This window comes from Dipodomys merriami, unplaced genomic scaffold (genome assembly GCF_024711535.1).
Source record: "Dipodomys merriami isolate MVZ:Mamm:240054 unplaced genomic scaffold, mDipMer1.0.p SCAF_42, whole genome shotgun sequence".
Taxonomy (NCBI): Eukaryota; Metazoa; Chordata; class Mammalia; order Rodentia; family Heteromyidae; genus Dipodomys; species Dipodomys merriami.
In genome coordinates this window covers 1,134,750-1,150,078 of record NW_027205826.1, presented here as the reverse complement: position 1 = coordinate 1,150,078, position 15,329 = coordinate 1,134,750, and the positions used below count along the sequence as shown (strand labels likewise).

General features: G+C 47.8%; 1 protein-coding gene across 9 annotated transcripts in view; it reads left to right on the top strand.

Moving 5' to 3' along the window:
• Positions 1-4,042: 4,042 nt before the first annotated feature.
• Positions 4,043-15,329, top strand: part of Tnrc6c (trinucleotide repeat containing adaptor 6C) — a 112,505-nt gene continuing 101,218 nt past the window's right edge. For 4 of the 9 annotated variants that reach the window (XM_069992906.1, XM_069992902.1, XM_069992895.1 and 1 more), the window contains exon 1: positions 5,238-5,789. The gene's annotated coding sequence lies outside the window, so the exon portion shown is untranslated. Of the gene's footprint in view, positions 4,320-5,232; positions 5,790-6,626; positions 6,784-15,329 lie in introns of those variants that run through there. The other 5 variants (XM_069992905.1, XM_069992903.1, XM_069992901.1 and 2 more) reach the window with 3 other exon arrangements.

Sequence of the window (15,329 nt, the reverse complement as noted above, 5' to 3'; positions counted from 1 at the left end):
AGTCTTCTGACTTTTACACCTGAGTATTTTTTTTTTTTTGGTCGGTCATAGGACTTGAATTCTGGGCCTGGGAGCTGTCCCTCAGCTCTTCAGCTCAAGGAGAGTGCTCTACCACTTGAGCCACAGCACCACTTCCAGTATTCTGGTGGTTCATTGGAGGTAAGAGTCTCATGGACTTCCCTAGCTGGGCTGGCTTTGAACCATGATCCTTAGATCTCAGCCTCCTGAGTACCTAAGATTACAGGCGTGAGCCACCAGCGTCCAGCTTACCCCTAAGTCTTATAAGATACAACAAAACACACCGAAGGCCTCCAGCAGTACCCACTTCTCCTCTCCTCTGCTTCACCATCTGCCTATCACCCATGAAGCCAGGAAGCAGATGACCATGCTCAGCCTTCCCACCAACCTTCTTACCCTCTGAATCTGCACTCCCCCCCCCCCCCGCCCGCCTCGCCAGAGTCTCAGGTGACATGACCTTTCAAATGGATCTCTTCTGACTTCGATACTCACACTAGATACTTCCATTGGTTCTTCCTTTTCTTTTTTTCTCTTTGCCAATACTGGGGTCCTAAACTCACAACCCTAGGGCATTCTTTTGCTCAAGGCTGGCTCTCTCCCACAGGGGCCACACCACCACTCCCAGCTTTTTTGCTGGTTAATTGAAGATAAAGAGTCATATAGATTTTCCTGCCTGGGCATGATCCTGAGATCTCAGCCTCCTAGGTAGGATTACAGGTGTGAGCCACAGGCTCCTGGCTGGTTTTTATTTCTGCCTTGTGTGACTGTACAGAGCTCCTACCCAGTGACATCATCTCTTACTTAGACCATCCTAGCCTGTCCTTCTCTACCCCACCAGGCTCTACGTTTGCAGGGAGATCTGACAACCGAGTCTAGTAATGTTTAGAGCCCTCTAAGAACTCCACAGAAAGGTTCTATCTCAGGATAAAGTTCAAACTCCTCCTGTGGATGCTGAGCTCCTTGTAATCTGGCCACGGCTCATCTCTCCCTTTCTCTTGTCCTGCCTGAGTGGTTGCAGCCCCTCAGAAGTGCTGTGGTGTGAGCACCCTCTGCTTCCTTCCCGCAGGCAGTCCAGTCTTCCTTTAATGTCCTCCCCTCAGCTCCACTGATCATTACTGAGCATCATTGCTTCCCTGGACTCCTTCAAGACTCAGGTCACAAGGCCTCTGGTAAAAGCATCATCCTGAGTCTTCCAGATCCACCTGGCTTTCTGCTGCCTCCCTCAATGCTTCCTATACAAGGTAACTGTGTTTCGGCCATGCTTGCACTTTAAATCACCAGCATCTGGCCTACTTCCTGGCACATAATACAGAGTCCATAAATGTTGGGTGTCTCCAATTCAGAGAGGAGTAGAAAGAAGTCTGAAGTTCAGAAAATTGCCGTAGGTCATGGGGCTGAGATTCCCCTCACTCTTGATTGTCAGGTTCTCTCCTTTATCTCCAGTCTCTATTATGAGAGATGGCCGATTGCTCCTCTCTTCTTTTCTGGTTAGGTATCAGATTCATGGGCCTTACCTGGACCTAAAGCAAGCCTTTCTTCGAGTCATAAAGCTTTCCCCTTTAAGAGCCTACCATTAAGATGCAAATAATACTTGTAGAATCAGTGAAGACAAAGACTGGGGTAGGAACTAGGCCGGGAAACAAGATCTACCCAGGTAGGTGAAAAGCAGCTGGGACCAGAGGGCAGTACACCGAACTAGAATTCCACAACAAGGTGCTCTTTGGTTCTCAAAGTTTATGGCACATCAAAACCACCTGGAGGGTTTGTAAGATACAGGTGCCAGGTTCGGAAAATCTGGCAATGGGGTTCCCAGAAGTGCTATTTCTAACCTGCTGCTAGATGCTGCTGCTGCTGGCCTGGGCAACACACTTGGAAAACTGCTGAGCTAGTAGAGTTTTGTTGTTGTTCTTATTTCATCCACAGCAGTAGCCACAGAGCGAGGCTATCTCCTTACCTTTCTGCATACACCCTTTCACAGATCCTGAGTTATGGATCTTGTTCATTTCAACATGAAGTTTCTGTGGATAACTCTCATTTGTGGTTCTTGAACTAAAACAAAATTTATCTTGAATGCCTTTCACCCAGTCTGCTTCCTGGATTCTCACAGGAATATATTTGTTCCTCCCTATACATGAGGGTTTAATATATATATATATATTTGAATGGGAGGGGGAAAATGGGAGAGAGCCAGGGAAAGGGGGATATTGTCCAAAAAGAAATATACTCTAGAGCTAGGCACTGGTGGCTGTAATCCTAGCTACTCAGGAGGCTGAGATCTGAACATGGAGGTTCAAAGCCAGCTCAGGTAGGAAAGTCCATGAGACTCCTATCCTCCAATTAACCACTAGATAATAGGAAGGGGGGATGTGGCTCAAAGTGGTAGAGTGCTGGCCTTGAACACAAAAGCTCAGGGACAGCACTCAGGCCCTGAGTTCAAGCCCCATGACTGACAAAAAAAGTGTACTTTTTACCCGACTTAGGTAACTGTAACCCCTCTGTATAACAATAAAAAATTATATACCACCATCCAGACCTGCCTGTCTTTTCTTTGCTATACCAATGGCTTCTGCTTCTTTGGTCATTGCTCAGATCAAAGAACTTCCATCAACAACTGGACATATCTCTGAGATGGTCTCTCACTCATACACTTTATGTATATGCTATACTGCAGTACTCAGAACTAGCCTAATACTTTATTTGTGATCAGATATAAAGTCTCTTATATAGTCTCACCAGTCCGTTTCTTGAAGTGGGCACTGTTTTAATGTAGTGTATTTTTTTTTAACAAATCATTTCACACATTTAGCCACTTAAAACTATTTTTCTCTTACACCAGGTTGTACTGTAATCCAATCAAGTCTTAGTTGTCCTTAATAAGGTGGCTTTTTAACATAAAGGTTGGCTACATTTAGCAGTTACTCCTTTTCTATCTAATTTTATTGTTTTTTCCCATTAAAAAATAATAAAGCATTAACTTGTACCTCAGTTATGAGGTGGTGGTGGTGGCAGGGCTGATAAGAGGTAGACAGATTCAAAGTATGAGCTTATCTACTTTACAATATTGCCTACGAGCCTAAGCATTCTTTATTTCATCCCAACAGCCAGTAAGAAGTGGCACCAAGTTCTGCAATCTCCAGATCTACAGCTACCATGTGTTTCAACACTTCTGGGCCAACCCTGATCTGAGATATTATTTTGATGACAGGTCCACTTGTCAAACTTTGGGTTCAGAAAGTGTGGTTTACCTCTTCTCCAGGTGTTTACAGCCTAATATAGGAAGAGGAAGACAGGCCTCCTTTACTCAGGGAGGGGAACATAAGGAATGGGATAGAGAATGTTAAGGACAAGTATGAAATGTTACTTGGGTTCTGGGACTGGGAGTGTAGCTTGGTGGTAGAGTATGCCTAGTATGTATGAAGCCTTGGGTTTTTCCCTCAGTAACCACATACACAGGAAAAAAAAAAAAGCCAGAAGTGGCGCTGTGGCTCAAGTGGTAGAGTGGTAGCCTTGAGCAAAAGAAGCTCAGGACAGTGCCCAGGCCGAGTTCAAGCCCCAGGACTGACCACAAAAAAAAAAAAAAAAAAAAAGAAAAGAAAGAAAAGAAAAGAAAGAAAGAAAAAAAAAGGTGGCAGTTTTGCTGATTACAACAGATAATTTTAATTGGCCCGCCCAGATACTTGGATTCCTCAATGATGTAGTAATCTACCTCCTGGATGTAGGAGATGTTATTTCGTACTCCTTCCAGGATCATGTGCTAATACTTCTTTTTGAGAAACAATAACCAAAAAAAAAAAAAAAGGATGCAGGTTCTTTGCGATCAAGAATTAAATAAAATGCTAAACAGGCAGAAGTCCATGTAAGCTCCGTCTGCTCTCTGCCTTCAGACCCTTCTGAGGGGTGGGGGGTGGGGGTGTTCGTGAGGGGGAAATAACACAGCGTCGCAGATGTTCAAAGACGACTTTTTAGGCGACTTGTGAATCTGACTACCAAGAGCTTAAAATACGGCAGAAAGAAGAAAGAAGTGTCAGGAGCTCGTGGAACCCGGGGGGAAACGTCAGCGGGGGACGCGTCGGGTCTCTTTTTATCCACCAACGATGAGAGCTCGCTACTTGCAGCAGCGAAGTCGCCCGGCCGAGTACCGGTGTGTGGTTATCTCCTCTGCGAGATGAGCCCCGGGAATGGCCTCTGACAGCACCAGCGACTTTCAGCAGCCCCGCTGGGCCTCCCCGGCGTCACGGAGGGACGTGGGCCTCCTTCCACCACCATTGTTTTCCGAGGCTTCTCGAGGCTGCCGCCCAAAGGTAACGAGGGACTCTGGATTGCACACTGCTCCCGACCTCACCGCCGAGGCACGGAATGGAGGATCGCGGCGGGCGCCGCGCCGGAGCTGGGCGCCCGGGTTCGGCCCGGGCCGGCGCGTGCGCAGTGCGGGCGGGGTGTCTGCGTCTCGGGGAGGGGGGGCGGGGGGAGGCAGCTTCGCAGCCGGGACGGTCGGGTTCGCCGCGGGGAGCTGGCTGCCGGGCCGCAGCGCGCGGAGGCGGGCCGGGATGCTCAGAGAGCAGAATGCTTCCAAGTCCCGGGCCGGCGCGTGTACAAGTGTGTGCACAGTGTGTGTGTGTGTGGGGGGGGTGCGGGGCGTGTGCACGGCACGGGCCGGACGCGCGCCGGAGCGGGCGCCAGACTCTGGGCATCGCCGCGCAGAGGGCCAGCGCCGCCGGGCGCAAACACCGCGCAAAGCCTAGATGCCGCGGGGGCGCTGACCGGGAGAACCCGGCGGACGAGCAGACCAGGATGGCCGCGCCTCCGGCCAGCGCGATGCCACGAAGCCACAGTACCCAGAGGCAAGGGGGCAGGCGGAGACGCCAAACACACCGCGAGGCCCTACGCGGAGCCCCGACTGGAGCACTTGCTACCCAGAATCAGCGCGCGCAGCCAGACAGAGCGCGGCCAGGGTAGCCGCTGCGCGGACGGGTATTAAGGGGGAAGGAGAAGGCGTGGCCTGCCTGGGATGAACCAATGGGAACGGGAGGGGCGCGAGAGGGCGGGGCTCGGCAGCGGAGCGCCGATTGGCCAGACCGTTCTCCTGTATGCAAATACAGCAGGAGTCACGTGTCCGGGGCCCGGACGACTTCCTGTTGGCGGCCGACGCGGGGCGGGGCGGGCGCGGGGGCGCGAGCGCCCCTTCTGGCTGGAGCGGGGGGAGGGGGGGTTCTTGTCAGTTAGAGCAACAAGATGGCCGCGGTGGCAGCTCCGCACCTCAGCGCGACGGCCTCGGGAGCCGGAGCCGCAGCCGCCGCCGGTCGCGCCGCCGTGCAGCCCTGAGCGCCACCGGGTCGACCCCGCCTCCCCGCGACCCGCCGCCCCCGAGCCGTCGCGCTCCCGCCGCCGCCGCCGCCGCCGCCGCCGCCGCCGCGGGACCGCCCGAGCCGTAGCCTGAGGCAGCGGAGCGGCCCCGCGCCCTGCCCGCTGCAGCCGCCGCGGCGGACCCGGGCCGCCCCGGAGCCTCGTCCAGCCAGGCGCCCGGAGGACGACGCGTCGCGGCGTCGCCGGCGCTGGACCTGGACCTGCCGGAACCCGCCGCCGCCCACCCGCCCGCGCCGCCGCTGCCGCCGCCGCCGCCCGCGCGGACACCCGAGCCCGCTGCGCCGGCGCCGAGCGGGCCCCCGCCGCCCGAGCGCCCCCGAGGCCCCCGGGTGGCCGCTGGCGCCTTCGCCGCCGCCAGGCCCGCGCCGCCGGAGCCCCGCGGAGCCGCCGCCGGGGACGGAGCCCAGGTGAGCGCGCGGTCGCCGCGGCGCCCCGAGGTTCGCGGGCCCTTTGTTCGTCTGAGCCGAGCCGGAGCGCGGGGGCCCCGAGCGACCCGCGTGCAGCGCCGGTCCCGGCTGGCGGGCTGGGGGAGCGGCTCCTTGGAGGGGCGCCGGGGCCGAGGCCGGAGGGCGCGCCCTCGGCCGAGCGAGCCTCCGGGCCAGGCAGCGAGGGGATGGAGGGATGGCTTGCACGGCTTGCACACGCAGCGGTCCCCCCTCTCTCTCTCTCTCTCTCACACACACACACACCAATACCAATGCACTGGGTGCAGTTCTCAGGTCGGTCCTCCCTTAACGGTCACCCTCGGACGGGCCCTATCCGACGGTTGGCGTGCAGGAACCGGCCATGTTTGGGTTCAGGACCCCCGTGGCGTCGTTTTGAGTGAGCCGAACCGGGCCCGCGGCGGGCCGGCGTGCGGTTCTGCGGTGCGGAGGGTTTGGAGCCGGGGTGCGGACTGCAGAGCAGTGCGTGCGAGGAGCCGCGCGCCTGCCCCGCGATGGGCTCACGCAGCCCCGGCGCCCGCCCGCCCGCCCGCCGCCTCTGTGTTTCGGGATGCCCGAGGGTGCGATGTCATGCTCCGTGGCTATTGAAGGGTGCAGCTGTGAAACCCGAAGGTTCCCGGTGCGGTTACCTGGGGACGAGGCGGGTGGCGCGCGGGCCGCCGGGGGCTGCGGGAATCTCGGCGGAGCCGGGGGACCGAGCCTGGCGGCTGGGCGGGAGCCGAGGGGGTGGGGGAGGAGCCGCCGGGTCCGGGCTGCACCTTTGGCGTTCGACGGCCGCTGACAGTTCTGGTCCTTCGGTACGTGGGTAATCAGTGGAGTTGTCTCAAACCTTTGCCTCTGCCAGGCGAAATCTCCATTTGAGCAGTCTGTTCGGTGATTTCTGGGCTCGCGGTGCAGATTCTGAACTCAAAATGGTGCCCCGTGGAGGTTCAACTCGAGCTTCTTGAACAAGCTGCAGGTTAGAGCCTCCTGGCTGGGCTATAAACCCATTGTGTTGTCTGAGGTTCGGGTTTTCTCCCCCCGGGTAATTTAGTATGCACCTTGATGTACTTGGAGCCAGGGTAGGGTAGGTAGTCAGTTCATCATGGCTGCGATGGGAAAGACTCGCAGGGCTCTGAATGTAATCTGACCCCGAATACAGCTAGATTTTATTGGGTTTCTTACATTTAGAGTCAGATAACTGTGTGAATGCATCGAGACATTAAAAACGTAGCTAGAGAGGTTTCCGAGGACACGGCTGAGCATTTGAGCTGTGTCCTTGGGGCGCTGACCGTGAGACTTCCGACCCCTGGAGATCCGAGGGAGAGGATGAGTGAGGAAATCGACCCAGGCCCAGATGAACTTGGAGAGGGCAACGGGAGAAAATGTACGTTATTCTAGAACGTTTAGCAGGGTAGCATTAGGGATGCTTTTGTTAGGGGAAATGATTCGAAAGGAGACTTTAAAAACGACTGGTTTTGACTGGTTTTGTTGTATTATTGGAATTGATCATTTTGTTCACGTTTAAAGAACGAAGTGGAAGTTGGGACAGTTGTAACTTTGTTTACCTGTACTGGAAAGGTAGTGTGTGAGGTTTTTTTTCCCTACAGAAAGGGTTTATATTTTTAGTCTCCTAAAAATAGATTCTTAGAATATAGTTTTCTTTGACATTTGTGTCATGAGAAATTAGTAGCTCAGAAAATAATAATAGTAAATTGTATTATACAATGCCTAATTATAGGGGTCCGATTTTAAAAGCTTGCTTTCAATTTAATTTTCTTGTACAAAGGAATCTGTAATTTCAGTTCAACTACTAAGGTATGAAAGTAAATAAAGTTGAACACTAAGACTGTCATAAAGTTTAATTTTAACTTATTTTTTATTTTGGCACTTATATATTTTGGGAGTAGTTTAGGAAGCATGTCAATGTTGATATTTAGATTTTCCTCCTACCCCCTTCCCAACACTTTAACAAAGATTGTTTTGTAACTGGTTTATACTTACACTTAGTTGACTTGGGAATTATCGAATAAGTAGTTACCATCAGAGTGCTGATTATGGGGAGAAAGTGGAGTGAATTGTTTCATTTGACACTCAGTGATTAAAAAATAAAGTGTGTGGGGAATATATGAAACTTAAATGACAATGTTTCTCACCCTTTTGTTAAACAACCAGCTTTACGGAGATAAACATGTGCTTTCCCAAATGCTGTCATTTGGCTTACTTCCAGAATTAAAGCAGAGGGTGAGGCCAGGGCAGGAGCAGGCAGCCTTTCTCTCTAGTGAGGAGAACTTTCAGTAGGCAGATAAAATTTTTGCCGTACAGGTGTTTGTATTACCTGCCTAGCTGCAAGTGAGTGGAAGGACTTCAGCAATGTAAACTTAACACTTGAAAGAGAAGGACTGGGACAGGGATGGGGACCAGGGATGAGGTGGGGGTTGGGGGAAAAAAGCATTGAGATTATTAGTGGATGGTACTTTACATTTGTCTCTTATTTTATTTGAGTACATAGAATGTCTTTAGCATTATAAGTTCCCTAACAATTTAACATCCTAAAGTTAAAGAGCCATTGTAGACTGCTTCCATAGGTCATTGCCACCTTACCCAATAGGAATTTGATCCAGTAGGTTGTATGTATATGTGTTGCATGACTGTTTACTATTCTGTAAGGGTGATATTTGAGAAGATTTTATAAGAAAGAAAATAGATTGGCTGTGAAGTCTGAGGTAGTTCCTCATTCCAAGTAGTATATGAGACAAAGATGATTTGGGATGGAACCAGCAAAGACTGCTTAGCCAGAGCAACTGAAGCCTGTAGGGAGGCATGAGAAGTGGGTAGGAGGTGGCAGGGGACAGATTTATAGCTGCCCTTGGAACCAAGAGAATGATGGGTGGAGGGAGCAAGAGGCAGAGCCCCAGTAGACACTGTAAGCCTGTCAGTATGTCAGGAAAAGCCAGGTGATTTTATTTTTGTCTGGCTTGTTTTGTTTTGATTGAAACTGCTGTAGCTTCCATCTGGAGACTTAGAGACAGTCCAGTGTGTTTTTACCTTTCAAGCTTTATTTCAGATGATTTCCCATGTGTTAGGGGAGGATAGGTGCTGCTGTTTCCCTTGTATTATAACTAGCTTCACAGTGAAGGGGACTGGATTTTTTTAGTTGCTGAATAAAGGTACTTAACACATTAGTCATTTTGTTTGAAAACATCATGGACTGGAGTTAGGACAATAAAATGTTAATGAGAATTGGGAGCAAATTTTACACACTTTATCTTAAGCAAGTCTAATCGTAACTGAGCAAATATCAATTAGCTTTCAATAATTGGGCAGTTGTGAGAAGTAACTTACAAGAAACACAATAAACTTTCTTTACATAGATTTTAATGCAGTAAATGAGTTCCCACTTAAAAATGTTCAGCTCATACACAACTCTTCAGGAATACAATTTCTTGCCGCAAATAATTGTATGACCTTGCATAGAGTGTATGTGTGATGTTGAAACCTGAGGATGTTTAAATTGAATACTCTTAAAATGTATAGGTTTTGGGGCTGGGAATGTGGCTTAGTGGTAGAGTGCTTGCCTAGCATGCATGAGGCAGTACCACATTTAAAAATAAATAAATAAATAAAAAAGCTAGACATGGTGATATAGCTCAAGCGCTAGAGTGCTAGCCTTGAGCAAAAGAAACTCAGGTACAGTGCCCAGGCCCAGAGTTCAAGTCCCAGGACTGGCAAAGCAACAAGAACAATAAAACAACAAAAGAAATATATATGTAGGTTTTTTTTTCTTTTCTTCTTCTTTTTTTTGATTGGTTGGAGGTTTGAAATCTGGACCTACGTACTGTCCCTGAGCTCTTCAGCTTAAGGCTAGCACTCTACCACTTGATCCACAGCACCACTTCCAGTTTTCTGGTGGTTAATTGGAGATAAGAGTCTCACAGACATTCCTGCCCAGGCTGGCTTTGAACCATGATCCTCAGATCTCAGCCTCCTGAGTAGCTAGGATTACTGGCGCCAGCTACCAGCACTCAGCTAGTTTTTTTTTTCTTGTATATATCTTGCACTGAACTGTTAACTAATTCAATAAAAGGTAGAATATATACATATATATTTAACTCAACTGTGATATAGAAAAGTTTCGCATGTTAAAATATGACAAAAGGTCATACCCTTTTTTCCATTTTTAGAGTTGTTCTAAAAATGAGTAATTTTCTTGGCCTCAGATGCTTTCACAGGATGAATAAGCTGTGCAAGATGGAGAGCTGTTTGTTAAGAATGCATTCCTCCTGTGTAGCCCTCAGACCTACAAAGCTGTGTGCAGAGCTAGACAGTCTGGGCATCCAGCCATGAAACATCCTCCCTGCCGCTCTCCTGAGCCCGCCCTCCTCAGCTGCAAACCGCAGCAGGAGGAGCAGCCTTGGGGATGCAGCTTTCATTGCTGTTTTGAACTCTTAATATTCTCGGTGGCTCTTTAAGTTCCAGCTGTGCTTTGGGACTTAGTTTTTCTGAGCTATAATCTTGTTAAGGATGGGCAAGTATATAGTTTCTGAAATAAATGTCACTTGGTAGCCCAATGAGTCTGAATCATGAGAACATGAAGAGTTTTGAGTTGTCTCTTCTACTACCTACCTGTCTCCTCCTTTATTTGTGTATTTGTTGCAAAATATCTTCCCTGTTAGAGACAACCTAACCATGCATAGTCACACGGCTCAAGGACTTACCTACAGGCTGGCTTCTGGAGAGCCACAGAGTTGGTCTAGTGGAGCTTGGTTCCCACTTTATCAGCTTTCCCGACACAACATTTAAAATTTCCACCAACCATATGAAAAAGGTAGAGCAAATACAAATAAGTGAACTCACTGTCATCCATAACCTTATGACGCTCTTTGTGACCAGCATCTCTTTGTATATTTACAGATGATCTCTGGTGAATCCTCCAAGACACAAATAAATACCTACCCAGCTTAGCTCTTTTCTCTTTCTAGACCTTCTCCATCTTCCTTCTTTAGGCCTTTTGTAAAAGAATACACTTGATGCCTTTGTAAAAATCCTCCCTCTGAAAGCTTGAATTGTAGGCTGAAATACCACATCATAAAATCAGCTTATTTTCAGCACTCAGAAAATTCCTGTCTGGGGGGCTGGGAAGGTGGCTCAGTGGTAGAATGTTTGCTTTGCATGCATGAGGCCCTGGGTTCGATTCCTCAGCACCACATAAACAGAAAAAGCTAGAAGTGGGGCTATGGCTCAAGTGGTAGAGCACTAGCCTTGAGCTGAAGAGCTGAGGGACAGCACCCAGTCCCAGAGTTCAAGCCCCATGACCGACAAAGAAAAAAGAAAAAAAAAAATTCCTGTCTGAGGCTGAGTCTTTCACCAACTGGAAGGTGGTCTTTTGACATGACTGGTTGATGACAAATGCAGATTCATAGCAAAGAATTTTCGTTGTGTGTACCAATGCTGAGGCTTTAACTCAGGACCTAAGTGTTATCCCTTAGGTTTTTGTTCAAGGTTGGCATTCTACCACTTAAGCCACAGTTCCATTTCTGGCTTTGGTGGTTTATTTGAGATAAGAGTCTTACAGACTTTCCTGCCTGGACTCATTTTAAACTAGGATACTCAGATCAGCCTCCTGAGTAGCTAGGATTACAAATGTGAGCTCCTCATGCCAGCTTGCAAGGTACTTTTTGGGAATGTATGCTTTCATTCATTTATGTGTAACATCCAGCTTATTAAGACTAAGGTCTCGTGCAACTAAAATAATTTGCTTGGCTTGAGCCTGGTAAAGGTATTAATTTTTATTCCAAAAGAGAATTTCTTTTTAGTTGCTCTTTTACTAAGTAGGAAAAACTGGAATTGAAATAGCAACCAGGAATTGAACTAAAATCTGAAATTGGGAAATAGTGGTATAGGCATAGTGGATGGATTCTTGCTGGGAAATAAGGTTGACCACAGTTGTTCAGAAGTTTTTTTGAGAAGGGCACAAAATCATCAATTGGCTCAGTTGTGTTTGCTCACATTGCATATGAAATATGCAACTCTGAGAGTGTGCAGAGTAGACTATTTTTCAGGAAGCTGTGGACTCTTTGGAGCACTGTGAGGAAAGGCTTGACGCTAAGAAATTATGTGGCCAGAGTTAGAGTAATTAATGCTCTCTTAGGCAGCTAATTGAGTGGTCACCATGTGACTGTGTGCAAGGATGTATTACTTTGTCCTTTACTGTTTCCTTTATCCATCATTCCCATTTTACAGATGAACATTTGGAGGCACAGGGAAAGAATCAACTTTCCTAAGATCCTACAGCTTGTAGCAGATGATGCCAGAATTTAAATTCAGTATTCCTTACAGCCTTCACAAGTGGAAGTAGCTTGGCTTATTTCAGTTGCTCCCTAATTTTAAAGATTTTTCTTTTGTCTTTTCTTTTTTTTGGTACTGGGGACCGAACCCAGGATGTTGCACTTGCTAGACAAACGCTTTGCCAATGAGCTACATCCCAGCCCTACCCCCTAATTTTAATAACCCCCCCTTACTAATACAACCCGAATGCTTGTATTAATTGGATGCTTTCCAAGCACCTTGTGCATCACCTCTTCCACTTCACAACAGCGCTTTGTAAGGCAGGTTCTGATACTTTGTTCATTTTACAAATAGGGAAGCTAAAATTGATGGAGGTCAGAACCTTAACAGGTGTGTCTAGGTGTTCTAATGCTAAAGCTGGAGCTTCCTCATGCCATGTGTCATCTTCTAAAACCTGAGCCACAGTTTCTTTTCACTCTCCAAAGACTGTCTTTCTGTGTGCAGTGGCTACAGTGAAGGAGATGGACTTTGGTAACCCTCCCAGAGTTGTCAGAGACAACGCCAAACAAATATTTTTTATTTATTTATCTTTTGTTGGTCATGGAGCTCAGGGACTTGGGCGCTGTCACTAAGCGTTTTCACTCAAGGCTAGCTCCTCTACCAGTTTGAGCCATAGCTCCACTTCTGCTTTTCTGGTGGTTAATTAGAGATACGAGTCTTAGAGTCTTATGGACGTGAGCCACTGGTACCCAGCTACATTTTTTTTGGGGGGGTCCAGTCGTGGGGCCTGAACTCTGGGCCTGGGCGCTGTCCCTCAGCTCTTTAGCTCAAGGCTAGCGCTCTACCACTTGAGCCACAACACCACTTCCGGCTTTTTTCTTTTTGCTTATGTGGTGCTGAGGATCGAACCCAGGGCCTCATGCATGCAAGGCAAGCGCTCTACCACTGAGCCACCTTCCCAGCCCCAATTTTTTTAAAGAGCACTAGCAATAAGTGTTTGAAGGAGGCCATGTGCACATACAATAATTTAGAAAAAAAATCAAAGGTAGTAATCATCTACCATAACCACTCTACCCTCTCCTTGAGGGAGGAGGATATATATCAAGTCCCATCATAAAAGAAACATGTTTGCCTTTAAAACCTTAGTATTTTCCAGTCTTATATGACCACATGGCCACTAAACATGGCTTTCCTTCTATACCCAGCCTTTTTGTTCCGTATAATGGGAAATGTGGAGAGTGCCAGTGAGAAGAGGGAGCCTGAAAGGAGATAAATGGGCAAGAAGTCACATTGAGAACATTTTGGAAGGTGCCTAACACAATGGCTAGTAGGCACTGTGTATTTATGGACTAATGAGCACTGGGGCCTCACTGTTAAGGAAGGTTTTGTGTTGGCTCCCAGGTGTAGCAGGGGCCACATTGGGTGGAACCTGGACTTTTTTGCCTGATTAGGACCTGACCCAGTTGGTAGATGGGAAATGTTCCTTAAACAGAGATACAATGTTGAAATTGTGGCTGTTTGGCGATCCATGCAAGGCAGTGCAGGCTTTTTTTTTTTTTTTTGGTCGGTCATGGGGCTTGAACTTGGCCTGGGCGCTGTCCCTCAGCTCTTCAGCTCAAGGCAAGCGCTCTAACACTTGAGCTACAGCCCCACTTCCGGTTTTCTGGTTTATTGGAGATAGGAATCTCACGGTCTCTCCTGCCTGGGCTGGCTTTGAACTGGGCTAGGGTTACAGGCGTGAGCCACCAGCGCCCGGCGGGCGGCAGTGCAGGCTTTGACCACACATCTAATTGAGGGATGGAACTGAAAAGGTGCTAGGAAGAATCTGCAGGGCAAAATAATACACAGGGCTTGGTGTGGACAGATTGGGCAGCTATAGCTTACTGCTCTGAAGCATGCTAGGGAGGCTTTGTATTCTAAAGAATCTAGTGTTAAAATGTCCCATTAAATATACACCATGCATCCTTTCTAGATCACAACCAGGGGCAAGATGACACAAAGATAGCCTCAGGACACCGTTTTTTATGAGATGGTGTTCCCAAGTAGAGAGAGTTTCAACTCATAGCATAAACCCAGGCTTGTAATAAGCCAAGTAATGATATGGTTCTACTGTTAATTATGATGAATACTCAGTGGAATAAAACTGTTCATAGAAAACTCTTAACTCAGAGGGGTCGGGGGGGGGGGGGGGAGATGGGAAGGGGAAACAAAGGAGGAGGCAACAATGCTTGATAAGAAATGTACTCAGGGCTGGGAAGGTGGCTCAGTGGTAGAGCACTTGCCTTGCATGCTCGAGGCCCTGGGTTCGATTCCTCAGCACCACATAAGCAAAAAAAGAAAAAAGCCGGAAGTGGCGCTCTGGCTCAAGTGGTAGAGCGCTAGCCTTGAGCTGAAGAACTGAGGGACAGCGCCCAGGCCCAGAGTTCAGGCCCCACGACCGGACCCCAAAAAAAAAAAAAAAAAAAAAAAAGAAATGTACTCATTACCTTGCCCATGTAATTGTAACCCCTCTCTACGGTATTTTCACAATAAAAAAAAAGAAAGAAAACTCTTAACTCAGACTTTATGAAATAGTCCCAGATATACAGTAAACTTCATAGATCTAGAATATTGACAGGAAACAAAAAAGCCTTTCAAGTTACAAGGAAACAAGATCAGATTATCAAATAGATAGCATAGCAGCATTAATACCTCTTGTATTGAAGTTGTCTAGAACTTTTTAAAGGTCAGGTAAATTTAATAGATTCCACAAATTTAAGGAATAATATATTCCTTTTTAGTAAAGAAAAATGTAAAGCAACAAAAAATTCCCCCTTGCCTCTTTTTTTTTTTAACACTAGTGAAGGAGTGGGGAAGCTTTCAAACAGATCCAAAGAATTCTTATTTTTACCTGTCAGGTGAGGAGATTCTTAGCCACTGATACACTTTTGCACATATTGTGAGTTTTGTATTTAATTGGTTAAGTTTCATTATTTATCATTTATATTCCTCTCAGACTTTAAACCCAGCACAGACTTTGCCAGATTATTGCAATAGGACTGCTACTGTGATCATTTCTTTATTTAGCAGGGATAACATATTCATCTTCGTAATCCCTACGCTATCTTTAGTATTTTGTAGGTATTAAAAGGAAGAGTTTTCAGTTTTGAGTCATTTGCTTTTTTGGAAATGTTGCTTTCATGGATGATAATGGGAGAGGGAGGTTGATAGCTGAACATTTTTTTCCTTGGGCTTTAG